Source organism: Saccoglossus kowalevskii, chromosome 3 (genome assembly GCF_978046115.1).
Source record: "Saccoglossus kowalevskii chromosome 3, keSacKowa6.1, whole genome shotgun sequence".
Classification (NCBI taxonomy): domain Eukaryota; kingdom Metazoa; phylum Hemichordata; class Enteropneusta; family Harrimaniidae; genus Saccoglossus; species Saccoglossus kowalevskii.
The window spans coordinates 43,432,187-43,448,159 of record NC_140643.1 but is presented as its reverse complement, the minus strand read 5'-3'; positions in this window follow the sequence as shown (position 1 = coordinate 43,448,159).

Here is a 15,973-nt window from a genome sequence, read left to right as displayed (position 1 = left end):
CTCACTCGTGTTCTTATGCCAAATCTTTGTCGTCACACATGTCATAAAACTGTTTTACGCCTTTGTTTTAGCATAGATTACATAACACCAAAGACGGAATACTGACGAAGTATTAGTATATATGTCAGGAAAGAACAACAAAAGCTGAGTGTTCAAAAAACGGGAAATGTGACATACATGTACCCGTCTATTTGAGCTATCTGGAATAAATTGTTGGTTTGTTTGTTTTGGGGTTATTATAATTCGGGTTAGATACTAAATATTCGCAAGTTCGCCATTACAGTTCTTGCGTACAGGGTTCACATACCACAATTTCAGTATGAAAATATCTAGGACTTTGATAGCATATTCCGCTTTTCCATTAGGAATTTCGCGTTAAATTATTAACATGACATCCCTTCACTAAATCCATAATACATATTTATAGATGGTTTAGATGGACTCATCTTGATATAAGAGTACGAGAGTTTTATATTATAATAATTAAAGCCGCAAAATATCGCATACAATAGTAACTATAACATTTATTGTTTGCTTTACCTTAAGCCCGTATCATCGTAGAGTCGAAGTCAAGATATATGAGAAAAAATGTCTGTCTTCGTTGTTCTTGTTGTTGTTTTTGTTGACCCGTTGTAAACCTTTTTTTGTGATTACAATACTTATAATAAATCGCTATAAAATGTCAACTATTTTTTTTTCAGTTTTTTAAATCATCAGATAGCTTATCTGCATCATCAATTGGTGTTATAATTACCTGTATTGTTACTAACTAAAGTAGTTTAGTTGTTTCATATAACTTTTAATACCTATTTGACCCCTGGGTCAAACCTTTATAGCTATATACATTGTTTGTGATGTTCGAGATTCGACTTGTGCATTGCCATCTAGTCGTTGTGGAGCAGAGGTGATTACACGAAATTTCAAAATGCTTGTTTTGGCACAGCGAGTGTGACGTGATAGATAGAGCGTCTGCCCGCAGTGGCAACATTTCATCATAAGTTGGAATCCTGTGATTTATGTTGTAATATATTTATTTTCGTTTGCAATTTATTACATCATTCAGTTGACATATTATTAACATCATACAATGTAAATGTTTTATTGTTTTGTTTTGTTTTCTGAAAATGCACTTGATTGACCAGATGCAACTAAACAACATATATATTTTTGTTAACCTTCTACTACTAGACCGTGTATTATATATACAACATAGTATATATATTTTATATACTACTCGATTTTATATATCCCACGAATAATAAATAAACCAATATTTATTGCACTTATTAAATTGAGTATTATTATTAATGTATTATTATTACATTATAAATTTAATTTCATATGGAAATCTTAATCTAAATATTAATTTACTGTTGATTCTGATTTCAATTTTTTAATATATTCCTCTTATTTTATCTTTGTCTAATTAAATTCCATTATCTTCTCTCATTGTGTTCATGTCATTTCAGAAAGTGTATTAAAATGGAATTAACATTCTAATTTTCTCTAAACGTTTTAGCAATATACACCTATACTATATACTCAATTAATCACGTCCAGACTTGCAAACAAAACTAATATCTACACAATCATCTACTATAATCAATCTGTGTCGTGTATATATTTCGTGTTTCATCTACATAATTAATTCCTGAAATAACACTTTTGGGACATGAAGCCCCCTGTTGTTATCGTTCAGATTCTTCTTCCACTTTTAACTGAATGGTCTTAAATTGTGCTTGTTGATTAGAGTTTTGTGAACTAGAATTTTAATTGGTCAACTTGTTCGGCGACCTTCTCGGATTGAAGTTTAAGTTTTTTCAGGGTCTAAGCATTCTGGTCACGTGATTTGGGCATCCACATTTTTCTGAAGTAGCTTTTTACTGATGCCTCATTTATCCAATTGATTCAGAGTTGATTCAGGTGCATCTCTACACTGAACTCAGACATCTGCTATAGCTGTTTTAAATCAATGGTCCAACAATTTAATTTAATTTCAAATTCGTTATGCTGCATCTATGGCATGAATTCGTTATGCTGTATCAATGGCATGAATTCATTATGCTGCATCTATGGCATGAATTCATTATGCTGCATCTATGGCATGAATTCGTTCTGCTGCATCTATGGCACGAATTCGTTATGCTGCATCTATGGCATGAATTCGTTATACTGCCTCTATGGCATGAATTCATTATGCTGCATCTATGGCATGGATTCACTATGCTGCATCTATGGCACGAATTCGTTATGTTGCATCTATGGCACGAATTCGTTATGCTGCATATACGGCACGAATTCGTTATGCTGCATCTATGGCACGAATTCGTTATGCTGTATCAATGGCATGAATTCATTATGCTGCATCTATGGCATGAATTCGTTATGCTGCATCTATGGCATGAATTCGTTCTGCTGCATCTATGGCATGAATTCGTTATGCTGCATATATGGCACGAATTCGTTATGCTGCATCTATGGCATGAATTCGTTATGCTGCATCTATGGCACGAATTCGTTATGCTGCATCTATGGCATGAATTCGTTATGCTGCCTCTATGGCATGAATTCATTATGCTGCATCTATGGCATGGATTCACTATGCTGCATATATGGCACGAATTCGTTATGCTGCATCTATGGCACGAATTCGTTATGCTGCATATACGGCACGAATTCGTTATGCTGCATCTATGGCACGAATTCGTTATGCTGCATCTATGGCATGAATTCGTTATGCTGCATCTATGGCACGAATTCGTTATGCTGCATCTATGGCATGAATTCGTTATACTACCTCTATGGCATGAACTCATTATGCTGCAACTATGGCATGAATTCACTATGCTGCATCTATGGCACGAATTACTTATGCTGCATATATGGCACGAATTCGTTATGCTGCATCTATGGCATGAATTCGTTCTGCTGCATCTATGGCACGAATTCGTATGCTGCATCTATGGCATGAATTCGTTATGCTGCATCTATGGCATGAATTCGTTTTGCTGCATCTATGGCATGAATTCGTTATGCTGCATCTATGGCATGAATTCGTTATGCTGTATCAATGGCATGAATTCGTTATGCTGCATCTATGGCATGAATTCGTTATGCTGCATCTATGTCATGAATTCGTTATGCTACATCTATGGCATGAATTCGTTATGCTGCATCTATGGCATGAATTCGTTATGCTGCATATATGGCACGAATTCGTTATGCTGCATCTATGGCACGAATTCGTTCTGTTGCATCTATGGCATGAATTCGTTATGCTGCATCTATGGCATGAATTCGTTCTATTGCATCTATGGCATGAATTCGTGTTGCTGCATCTATGGCATGAATTCGTTATGCTGCATCGATGGCATGGCGTAATGAATACCTGCCATAAATATGAACATTTGACTGGTAAAAACATTTCAACATGTAATACATTGTTTCTATGGCGATCCTTGTCTAATTTCATTCAAACTTATGAAAAATCACTGGTGAATGAAATTATGAATCATATTTTGTCTTATATTTGATACAATTCCTTGGGGCGATGAAAATTAATTAACTGGGCCATTTTTGAAAAAGAAAAGATTAAATAACAAACTGCAAATATATCATTATTAATCATTTCTCAGGCAATTCATGTTCACATTCAATATAGTTTATTTTTATACTCACATAGATGTTCAAAATCAGTAAACTATATTTATGAATAGTTACTCGCCTTATGAATTTCAATACACGTGACAGTTTACTGACATGTGACATCACTTCATGTATACCATGGGGTCCATATATCGTTCTCTTACTGATTTGACAATGCAGTGTAGTGTAGTGTACTTATTATAATCGTTTACCTTAATATGTGTTAGTTTGATTTTAATCTGAGAAGATTGCTTTATGTCCAAAGTCGGGCATTACCCTTTCAGTCCAAGAATATGCATATGTGTACCACTCTCCTCAGAATTGATCGTAAACCAAGATCTAATATTGATAGTTTTTTTACCTCTCCTATCGCCGGAAATATTGCTTGATTGTTACCGAAGGTCGCCCTGATATGCAGGTTCACGTCGTTACCGGATTTTGCTTCACAGACGAATTTGAGACCACAATGTTATTTAGTGGATGGAAGGCTTCATGGTCTAATTTCATCAAGTACACTGTTCTTAGAATATTCTTAAACTAATATAATTAAACTATCTGTTGAAGGGTGTTTATTCTTCCATTCACTGGGTTTGAATTAGTAGTTTCGATGCATCATAGGATGAATGTCTTAAGCTTTCAGATAAGACAATCATTACATTACCATGCTAATGAACATCTAATGATATTGAATAGTAGTAATTGTATTGAAATCAGATATACTACGGAGATGTACTTGTAAATGGTGTCTGATGTGTTCACGTTTATAGCGTCATTTCGTGAGATATTTCCTTTCTAGAGAATGTTTTAAAAAGGCGGCGGTTATCATGTGTTGTGTACGATATGCGTTTCATTTGACATGTGCACCGCTCGTGAAATAAACTGTTTGTTGACACAACATTCGAACGGGAGCTATGAGACAGCCATCGCTCTTCAAAGTAGAAAATGTATTCATGTGGGCGATGTATTAGTCTTACGTACTTCATTATTATCATGACTGTTTCATCTGAGACGATTACTACATGCATTATTCATAATGTGTCAAGGATTCTGCTCTGACTGGCATTGTCCTCATTTATAATTCAAACGTCATGTTAAATTTGAAGTGATTCCTGTTTTTCCTGCAAACTCCCCTGGATATATGTCTATTTATACTTACAAATTCAATTACTTGTTTTGTGTGATTAGTCGGGCCATATATATGTGCTATTTGTAGCGTGCATTATTACGGACCAAATCACACAAGTTCGTCGTACATTCAAGTACGTGCCATGGGAGTTGCGAAGGAAATATCACTTCAACTCGTTTATTATTGCGTTTGTATTCATAAGCAAGTCTTCTAGGTGAAACCTTTCTTCTCGTATTAATTGTAATTGTGTAATTTAATATTTAATCCGAATGGGGAGATCTTTAGCCGATGCCGATTGCCGGTGATCGGGATCGTTAAAATGCAGGGATACATTGATTACAAGTAGTACGTATCAATTTGCTTCTCACAGCTTTTTAGTACGCTGGTCAATATTCTAAACCCCAAAATTCGTGTCGACATCAGCAACTTAATTTCGGGCTATCTTATAGTCGTAACGCTTTCTTTCACAAAATGCAAATATTTTACAATAATCTAATATTATGTATGCATGTATGTATAATTTATTAAAATTATATTAATCAGAATTAATACAGATGATTCATATTAGATAAGCGTCCCCTTAGGTGTACACTCTGTCAGTGAGACAAGATGGCGGCATGAGATATCTTGTCTATACTCATTTGGGTTTTTCCTTAGACGTCAGAGTCTGGCGATTTTTTTTTGTGGCCTCTCATCGTTTTATCAATACAATATTTCATATTCTTCCTGTGGATGGGTTACCACGTGACACACACAATCGTGTGCGTGCATGCAATTTTACATTATTTTAATAACATGAAATCATGGTTGATCTCATTTATCGAGTTCTAACTGTAATTTCCCGAAATGGTTACGTAATAGATGACCACGCGACTACACTAATCATTCTTCATATCACCACGTGACTAGCAGGACCTCGCAATATTTAACGACAGGAGAAAGAAATACACAGACATGTTCGGCTAATAAAAAATAGCTCCCATCAATGACAAGTAAAAATAATTTTTGAGGGCCGATTCTAATTATTATTATTATATTATTATTTTTAGCATCGATTTGGCGATTGTTCGAAAAAATTGTGACTCCATCTCCTACCATGGGCACTCGTTATATGAGCTTCGCAAGCACACCTCGCAATGACTGTTACTATAGACTATTACTATTAGCACTTGACCCTATGGATGTGTACAAGCGCGCGTGCGGGGGCGGGTGTGTGTGTTTGTATAGAAGTAGAAGTGGAGCCAGTGGTCCGGATACACACCAACAAAGAGAAGTTTTTTGTACATGTGGAGCCTCAAACACGGGGAGTCGCAATTTTTCATAATATATATTAATATTTAATTAAATTTAAGTTTGTGAAGCTTAGGTTTAGTAAAGGGGGAATGGTTCAACTTAAGCTTTGCACTGGATGAATACGTTGATTACTACTGCACTGTTGACTACTGGATTGACATTCTGCTATGTTGATTGAATTTTGTTGATTCATCCCTTCCCTGGTCTACTTCTGGATGATCTGGTTCGTGCTTAATTTTATTAACTATAGTAGGTTGGTTAAGGTACATGTACAGGTATAGTATGTTCTGTGGTACCCAACTCTAGTTCTTGTTCATCTTCCGGAATAGTTGGTTCTGGGGATACAGATACATCACCAATTAGTTCCGAGCGAATTAGCTGATATCAGCAATAGTATTTCTGGGTTTGGTGTATACCCTCTTTCTGGGACTATTCTTCTAATATAATATAATGTACTTTGCATTTAAACAGAGTGCATTTGATGTCATCTAAATGTTTTTCAAATGTGTTAGAGTGAACTAAAACATGTATGGAGTCACGACTCAACCCATCAAATCATTGATTTGTAAACCAAAATAGGATTCTGGCTTATTCATAATTTTCCCATGATTTGATAAAAGTTATTTTTATCAATGAAAACCACAAACTTCCTCAAAATGTATCTAAAAGATCTTGGATATGTTGAATTTATTGTCCGTTTGGTTGCGTTTTCTGATTTAGCTCAAAATATCGTGTCAATGTTCTATCATGTTTCCTCAAACAGTTGGTGAATAAGCATACCGTGACTTCTTCTACCATCTTTGTTCATGAGATCTTCCAAGTCTAGACACATGTTTGTGTTGTACACGACTACTGTCATTTAAATGAAAATGAAGATTTAGTTTCAATACAGCCCATTTCTGTTTGATATTTTGCAAATCTGGCTGTTTCTTGTTTTAGCATTTGTTGCACTATGTCTTGTTCTTCAGTTGACAAATGACATAAATAAACAGATGTTTCCATGAACCTTTTATAGTCTTAATTGATTATATTTTTTTGTCTGATGGTGGTTGAATTCAATTCGACCTCAGATATGTTTGTTGCACTTTAAGTGGGATGAGTGCCTGAACATTTGTGGCAATTTCAAGGAGTTGTTCAATTGGGTTTAGTGGAAAATCTGGGAGGTTATGCATTTTCTATGCATTGGAGATGATACGTACATCCTAGTACGTGAGAGCGCATGTCCCATAATTCTCGAACTAACTTTCCTTGTATGTAAAATTCCACCAAACATTTGCTACAAAACAACTTAAGTAGTCTTGCTCGAAATTGGTCTTGTAGATTGGTTACCCTCTTCCCGGTCTCAATTTCTTGCCTGTTTCCTGGGTGACATTCATCTAGCTTTAAAGTGGTTACAGTTTTTTCCAATGTTCTGATTTCATCCATTTACTGTCTAGTTGGGTTCTGGTACCATTCTGTGGTTGATTATTATGATCTTTCATTGCTGCTGCCATCCTAGCTCCCTCATACACCACCTAATTTCTGTTATAATTGGGTTTAATTTATTCCTACTTTTACTACTACATGGGGAAGAATTATGTAATATATTATTAATGTTCAAACTAGTACATCCACTCTCTGTAGCATTAACTCTGACAGCATTACCCCGTCCTGACAACCCAAGAAATATGGTTGTACATCAACACTCATGGAATCATTGAATAATCACTTATGCATCATTCCGAATTGATGTGTTTGAAGATAACGTTGGTCGTCTTTTGAGTCCTGAAATGTGGCCACGTGGTGTACTGGTTAAACCTTACTACCTATCTAAATCAGCGTTAATTGCTAAGAGAAGCAAGCCTGGCGAACGTTCCAGAAATATAAATGAATAACATTAACATTGCCAGTTATTCGCTGAAATGAATAGTATACTTGACACGTGTGATATTCTATTAATTCAGGATAGCCTAGGATTACTTAACTCCCTGCACAATGATTTTAGTTCAGTTGCTGTTACCTCTATGGATACATCAGCCGGTATTCTTGGGGGCAGGCCCTATGGGGTGTCGGGATTCTTTGGCGCAAGTCAATTACTGTGTCACGCCGATATTTCTCGCTGGCGAAAATAGAGTTCTAGGTATCCGTATAAAAATGAATGAAAAACCTGATCTTGTGATTTTTAATGTTTATTTGCCGACTGCTGGTTCAGACAACGATGAAGTACAACAAATTTTATGTACGTTAGAGGTCGTCATTAAAGACATAGATACTTGCTGTTCTATGGTCTGTGGTGACTTTAATTCAGATCCAAGTAAGGATTCACTATGAATTTTTAAATGCTTTTGTCTTGGATAATAATTTTATTGTGGCCGATGTGGATCGTCTGCCTACTAATTCTTTTACATATTTGAGTGATACTGTCGATTATTGGAAAAGAATATCCATACGAAAAACAAAATCGACACCACCTACTACTGTCGGTGGTTATACTGGTGACATTGCTGTGTCAGAATGTGGCAACGTCATTACAAGTCTATACTTACTAAGACAGGTGCGGATTTTAATATTGAAATTCCCACTTCTGATTTTACTACAGATATGCCAGTTTTCCCGGAAGAAATTTTGAATATGATAAAATAGTTAAAATCAGGAGCTTCTCCAGGTATTGATGGTGTTAGTACCGAGTTTTTTAAATATGCACCCCCTAGAGTTTATGTTTTGCTATCCCTTTGTTTTTCTGCAATTTTGATCCATGGCTTTGTACCTAATCAGCTTATGTCTACTGTTTTAGTCCCCATTCCAAAAGATCCTGGGGGCGATATCTGTGACCAGTCTAATTAGCGTCCGGTTGCTGTTGCAACTGTGTCATCAAAACTGTTCATTCCCAGGGCTTAATATGGAAATTATGGGAGAAGAGGATTTTTTGACTTGTATTTTTTTTGCTATGGATTTTTTATGATCTGAAATAAACACATAATATAATAATAATAATAATAATAATAATAATAATAATAATAATAATAATAATAATAATAATAATAATAATAATAATAATAATAATAAACCATGAAGTACAGTTCAGCTACCCTTAGATGGAATCATTGAATAAACCATACACTACAGGTTGTACATCGACACTGATAGAACCATTGAATAAACCATACACTACAGGCTGTACATCGACACTGATAGAATCATTGAATAAACCATACACTACAGATTGCACATCGACACTGATAGAACCATTGAATAAACCATACACTACAGGTTGTACATCAGCACTGATAGAATCATTGAATAAACCATACACTACAGGTTGTACATCAACACTGATAGAATCATTGAATAAACCATATACTACAGGTTGTACATTAGCACTGATAGAATCATTGAATAAACCATACACTACAGGTTGTACATTAGCACTGATAGAATCATTGAATAAGCCATACACTACAGGTTGTACATTATCACTGATAGAATCATTGAATAAACCATACACTACAGGTTGTACATTAGCACTGATAGAATCATTGAATAAACCATACACTACAGGTTGTACATCAGCACTGATAGAATCATTGAATAAACCATACACTACAGGTTGTACATCGACACTGATAGAACCATTGAATAAACCAAACATTACAGGTTGTACATCGACACTGATAGAACCATTGAATAAACCATACACTACAGGTTGTACATTAGCACTGATAGAATCATTGAATAAACCATACACTACAGGTTGTACATTAGCACTGATAGAATCATTGAATAAACCATACACTACAGGTTGTACATCAGCACTGATAGAATCATTGAATAAACCATGCAATACAAGTAGTACATCAGCACCGATAGAATCATTGAATAAACCATACAATACAGGTTGTACATCGACGCTGATAGAACCCTTGAATAAACCATACACTACATGTTGTACATCGGCACTGATAGAATCATTGAATAAATCATATACTACAGGTTGTACATTAGCACTGATAGAATCATTGAATAAACCATACACTACAGGTTGTACATCAGCACCGATAGAATCATTGAATAAACCATACACTACAGGTTGTACATCAGCACTGATAAAATCATTGAATAAACCATACACTACAGGTTGTACATCAGGACTGATAGAATCATTGAATAAACCATGCACTACAGGTGGTACATCAGCACCGATAGAACCATTGAATAAACCATACACTACATGTTGTACATCAGCACTGATAGAATCATTGAATAAATCATATACTACAGGTTGTACATTAGCACTGATAGAATCATTGAATAAACCATACACTACAGGTTGTACATCAGCACCGATAGAATCATTGAATAAACCATACACTACAGGTTGTACATCAGCACTGATAAAATCATTGAATAAACCATACACTACAGGTTGTACATCAGGACTGATAGAATCATTGAATAAACCATGCACTACAGGTGGTACATCAGCACCGATAGAATCATTGAATAAACCATACAATACAGGTTGTACATCGACACTGATAGAACCATTGAATAAACCATACACTACATGTTGTACATCAGCACTGATAGAATCATTGAATAAATCATATACTACAGGTTGTACATCGACACTCATAGAATCATTGAATAAACCATACACTACAGGTTGTACATCGACACTCATAGAATCATTGAATAAATCATACACTATAGGTTGTACATCAACACTGATAGAATCATTGAATAAACCATACACTACAGGTTGTACATTAGCACCGATAGAATCATTGAATAAATCATACACTACATGTTGTACTTCGACACTGATAGAATCATTGAATAAACCATACACTACAGATTGTACATCAACACTGATAGAATCATTGAATAAACCATACACTACAGGTTGTACATCAACACTGTTAGAATCATTGAATAAACCATACACTGCAGATTGTACATCAACACTGATAGAATCATTGAATAAACCATACACTACAGGTTGTACATCAACACTGATAGAATCATTGAATAAACCATACACCACAGGTTGTACATCAACACTGATAGAATCATTGAATAAACCATACACTACAGGTTGATGGAGCTTAAACTTAGGTTCCCATAAGTTTCAACTAATGAATTTTCCGCCCTTTTATCCTTCATTTATTATAATTTCCTGCAAGGATGGTGGATATTTCTAATATATAGATGTATTTCATCCCAGTAGTTCTCTGCTACTTTCACTTGAAATATTAGTAGAGTTACAGTTCTTCCAATTGTGTACTTGACATCACTGTATGTGATTATAGTTAGTCCACATCCTTGGCTAAAATCACCTCATATTGTTCAGCATCATCAATAATGATTCATCGTTAAATAGTTATCGGACCACAAGAAATGTTACACTTCTTATAATATATATGTGTGTATAGTTATAAAGTCGTTGGGTTTTTTCAATGAAGTACATACAGATCACACAAGTATGAGAGATGCTAGAACACAATGTTAATCGTTTTCTGGTCTGTCTATGATGTGGCTTACCTGTAAGTAATGCTTGCTAGTTAATGGTCTCTACCTATTTTTATGAACTAGAGCCATGTAAACCCATCCTTCTAAAGTGAATTTAACATGTGTCTCTTGTTAATTAACTTTCTTTACTAGCCTTGTCTGTCTACTCGAAATAATATTTAGTAAATTCGTGATATACGACTATTTTCATATGCGGATTTTTTTCCTATAATTTCTGTACGTTTAAGTCCCAACCCAATTACACCAGGTACACTTACCATGAGGCACACATGATAACACTCTATAGCCAAACGGGACTAGTTTGAGTATTGGTACGGAATAACAAGCTTCAGTTTCTACGAAAACACACTAATTAACAAATACGATCTGACAAGCTTGTTTTACCGTGTTCACCAGTGACGTGGATATCTTCATTATTGCACACGAACATACATCTATTGTGATACACGGATACTTATAATCAATACATTATACATACACAAGTAATCAACTAATGATACAATATTTAGATTGTTAATCAACGTTTTATAGTATGATAAATATTATCTATCGTTATTTTTCCATAAATTTCCAATCTACTTTATTTCGCTAGCGTCGTACTACTCAAACAAGATGTAATGCTGTGAATAATTTCAAAACTCTTTGATGCAGGTCTACTGACGTCATGATCGGAGATATGTCACTTTTTGAAATACGAAGATAACTATTTCAGTCTCGACGCGACAAACAAACCTGCTTTGATGCGAAGTTAGAGATATCCTACATCAGGACTGTTCATAGTGTCTTCTGTGTACCTGAGGTCCCTTGTCACTTACGATGTGATATAACACGAACTGTGTATTTCGACAACTAATTTCGACTACAATAATGAATGTATATATTTGGGAATTATAGATTTAATGCAGCATACAATTTAACAATATTATCTAACAGTATTGTGTCACGGACACACGCGAAATAATTCAAATGTATTTTGTATATAACATTTATGTATGCGTACTTTCAGCCTGGTAAATAATTATTCACCAAATGATGTCGTTGTTACTCGATCGAAACCTGGGATCGAACTGATCAATAGTATTCAGTCTGTACAGTATATAGAAGTGTCACGGTTCTTTGCAGACCCGTTAGTTTAAACCTACCAAGTGCTTTTCAACCATTACTATAATGCCGAACTTTATCTTCACTAAATGTCATGTTTCAAGCGTAATCTTGTTTGTTCTCACTTTGTCCAAGTGTTCTTGGACTTTTGTGCTGTAAACGTCCCAGAATATTTTATAGGCACTATACCCTGACTCACAGGCACCATTGATACTGTTGTGGCACCACCGTCGTACATGTAACGACGGCGTGCTGCCCATAGGCTGTCCTCTAATTATGAGCTCACACAACATACTTCTTACAGACACGCTACCCATTGAGCAATCTGGACAATGTCGGAAGATGGCTTTTGGGCAGTATTGTTCTCTGACTTACTGAATGCCTTCAAAATAATGAGAATTTATTTTATTCTTCTGTAAATGTGGAATATTGCAAATATATGCATCGCGTGTCTGTAATTTTAATCTATTAGAATGGCACATCCGAACGACTGACGTCATGATATAATGCAAGATATTTTGAACCAAACATTCAACATCAAGTCATATGACTCATTTGAGAAGATAATACATGGATTGCTTTTGCAACGTATATTCCAACGTATATGCCAACGTAAATGCCAACATATATACCGGTCAAATATAGAAAGCTATATAACCTATTAGTTTACTGAATACTTAACACTGTATAAAAAGATTAGACGTGTGTCAACATGTTTTTTTACTAATAAAGAAAATGTATAACGCAATATCACTAACAAGTAACATTGTAATTCAAATTGCATTATTGTAATCAATAACGAATGCATGCGTATGGTATTCGATCACTTCGACGATCCGTGACCAGAATGATGCTTGATACAGATTCATAAAACTATTGAGAATTAACTCACGTGTGGAGCAAACAAAAGACTATTTGACTGCTTCTACTTGAACAGTTTGCTCCAGTGATAAAAACTCATTTATATCAATTTCAATAAGTCCTTGCATACAGTTATAGAATATTCATGTCATATTTGATAGCAATATTTAAGTATGTTGTTTTATTTAGGTAGTAATATACGTGTTGATTTTGTCGGCCATTTTAATGGATGTACTGTAGGTGTGTTGTTATTTCTATTTTAAATGTTTTACGATTTAACAATATTGTTAACTTGTCTCATAGTCGATTACCGTCAGTTTACCTAACATCAACCTAAAGGCAAAACTTACACTAGCTAATAAATACATATTCGTGTTATCGTTATTCACACTTGAAGATTTTTCAATATGAACGATCCATCGAGCGGCTCTGAATCCAACATGGTAGTGGTACGAATTGTTTGTTATTATGTAATATGATAATTTCGGCTTGTTTCATGCAGGATTCTGTGTTAGAACACAATAATTTGCGAATAAATGTTCGAAATAGTTACAGTTATTAGTTGAGTATATTTGGTAGTTTCGGATATCACTAAAACGCGGTATGTGGTACAATACGCCAGTTCAATTTCCTCAATGTCTAGTGGCGACAAGGCAAGACATTTAGTAATTCCCGAAACCGTAAATATAAAATATTATATATTTTTCAATCACTATAGTAACAGTAATCAGTGTTCACGTATACTATAAGGTAATATAACACATACAATTATGAAGCCATCATGCAAAAATAAAACAACGCGTTGGTAGTAAGTATTTCGGAAAACGACACTGTTTACGAATGAGCCTTGACTCGCACCAATGAGATGTATGAGCACAAGTAACGCAGTATGGAGTCTTCTTAAATAGGAAATAAAGTTATCCAGAGAGTTGCAGTCTGCCGATGATACAGAAAAGTATTACACGATGCGATGTACATACGCCGTTTTGTTATGATATAATACTAAGTTATTTGCCAATTTCTCTTATATATCTACTTACAGAGAACTTGAATATTGGATAATCAAATATGTGTCATATGGTAATTTGTCATATTGTTCACTGCGGAAACCACGGGTAATCCCCAATAAGATTATTCCGGATTACGGAGTCGTAATTTCCGTCTAATTAGGTATAGGTTATATCCCAGTCAGCGCACAATATGCCGGCATCGATCTCAATAAGTACATATCGTATACAGTAGAGTGATTTGACAATGAGTTTTGCCCAAGGTCATTTATTTCGAAGACGTAGAGAGTGTCATGGCTAGTGTTAGTGGCACATGGAGTCATACAATCCCCAGGTTCAGATTTGGTTAAATTGTATTCTTGGTTGATTTCATTTGAAACATTTGTTCTCGAATTTTTAGAAAACACATTTTGAATGTTGTACATCATTATTATCATAGTGTTTAGTCTTTTATTCACAGGAGAATGTGAATGTGCAACCAACTTCAACAACTGACAGGCATAGTGAATAACTAATTCGTTGGTGACGTAGTGACAGTTATGGTTGGGAAGTGTGTGACAGCCTAAGCGAACGTAGTCTACGATGTACTACCTTATTAGCACTAGACTGCCTTACTGTCTTGAGTTATTCATTGTGCTATCCGTACTGTACTTCATAGACAATCAGTTCTACACTCACTCATTCCTAAGAATTGTATTGGTCATTGTGCTATCCGTACCTAAGGGTAGCTGAACTGTACTTCATAGACAAACAGCTCCATACTCACTTATTTTTAAGAATGTTATTATTCATTGTGCTATCCGTACATAAGGGTAGCTGAACTGTACTTCATAGACAAACAGCTCTATACTCACTTATTTCTAAGAATTTTATTATTCATTGTGATATCAGTACCTAAGGGTAACTGAACTGTACTTCATAGACAAACAGCTCTATACTCACTTATTTCTAAGAATTTTATTATTCATTGTGATATCCGTACCTAAGGGTAGCTGAACTGTACTTCATAGACAAACAGCTCTATACTCACTTATTTCTAAGAATTGTATTATTCATTGTGCTATCCGTACATAAGGGTAGCTGAACTGTACTTCATAGACAAACAGCTCTATACTCACTTATTTCTAAGAATTGTATTATTCATTGTGCTATCCGTACATAAGGGTAGCTGAACTGTACTTCATAGACAAACAGCTCTATACTCACTTATTTCTAAGAATGTTATTATTCATTGTGCTATCCGTACCTAAGGGTAGCTGAACTGTACTTCATAGACAAACAGCTCTATACTCACTTATTTCTAAGAATTTTATTATTCATTGTGCTATCCGTACATAAGGGTAGCTGAACTGTACTTCATAGACAAACAGCTCTATACTCACTTATTTCTAAGAATTTTATTATTCATTGTGATATCCGTACCTAAGGGTAG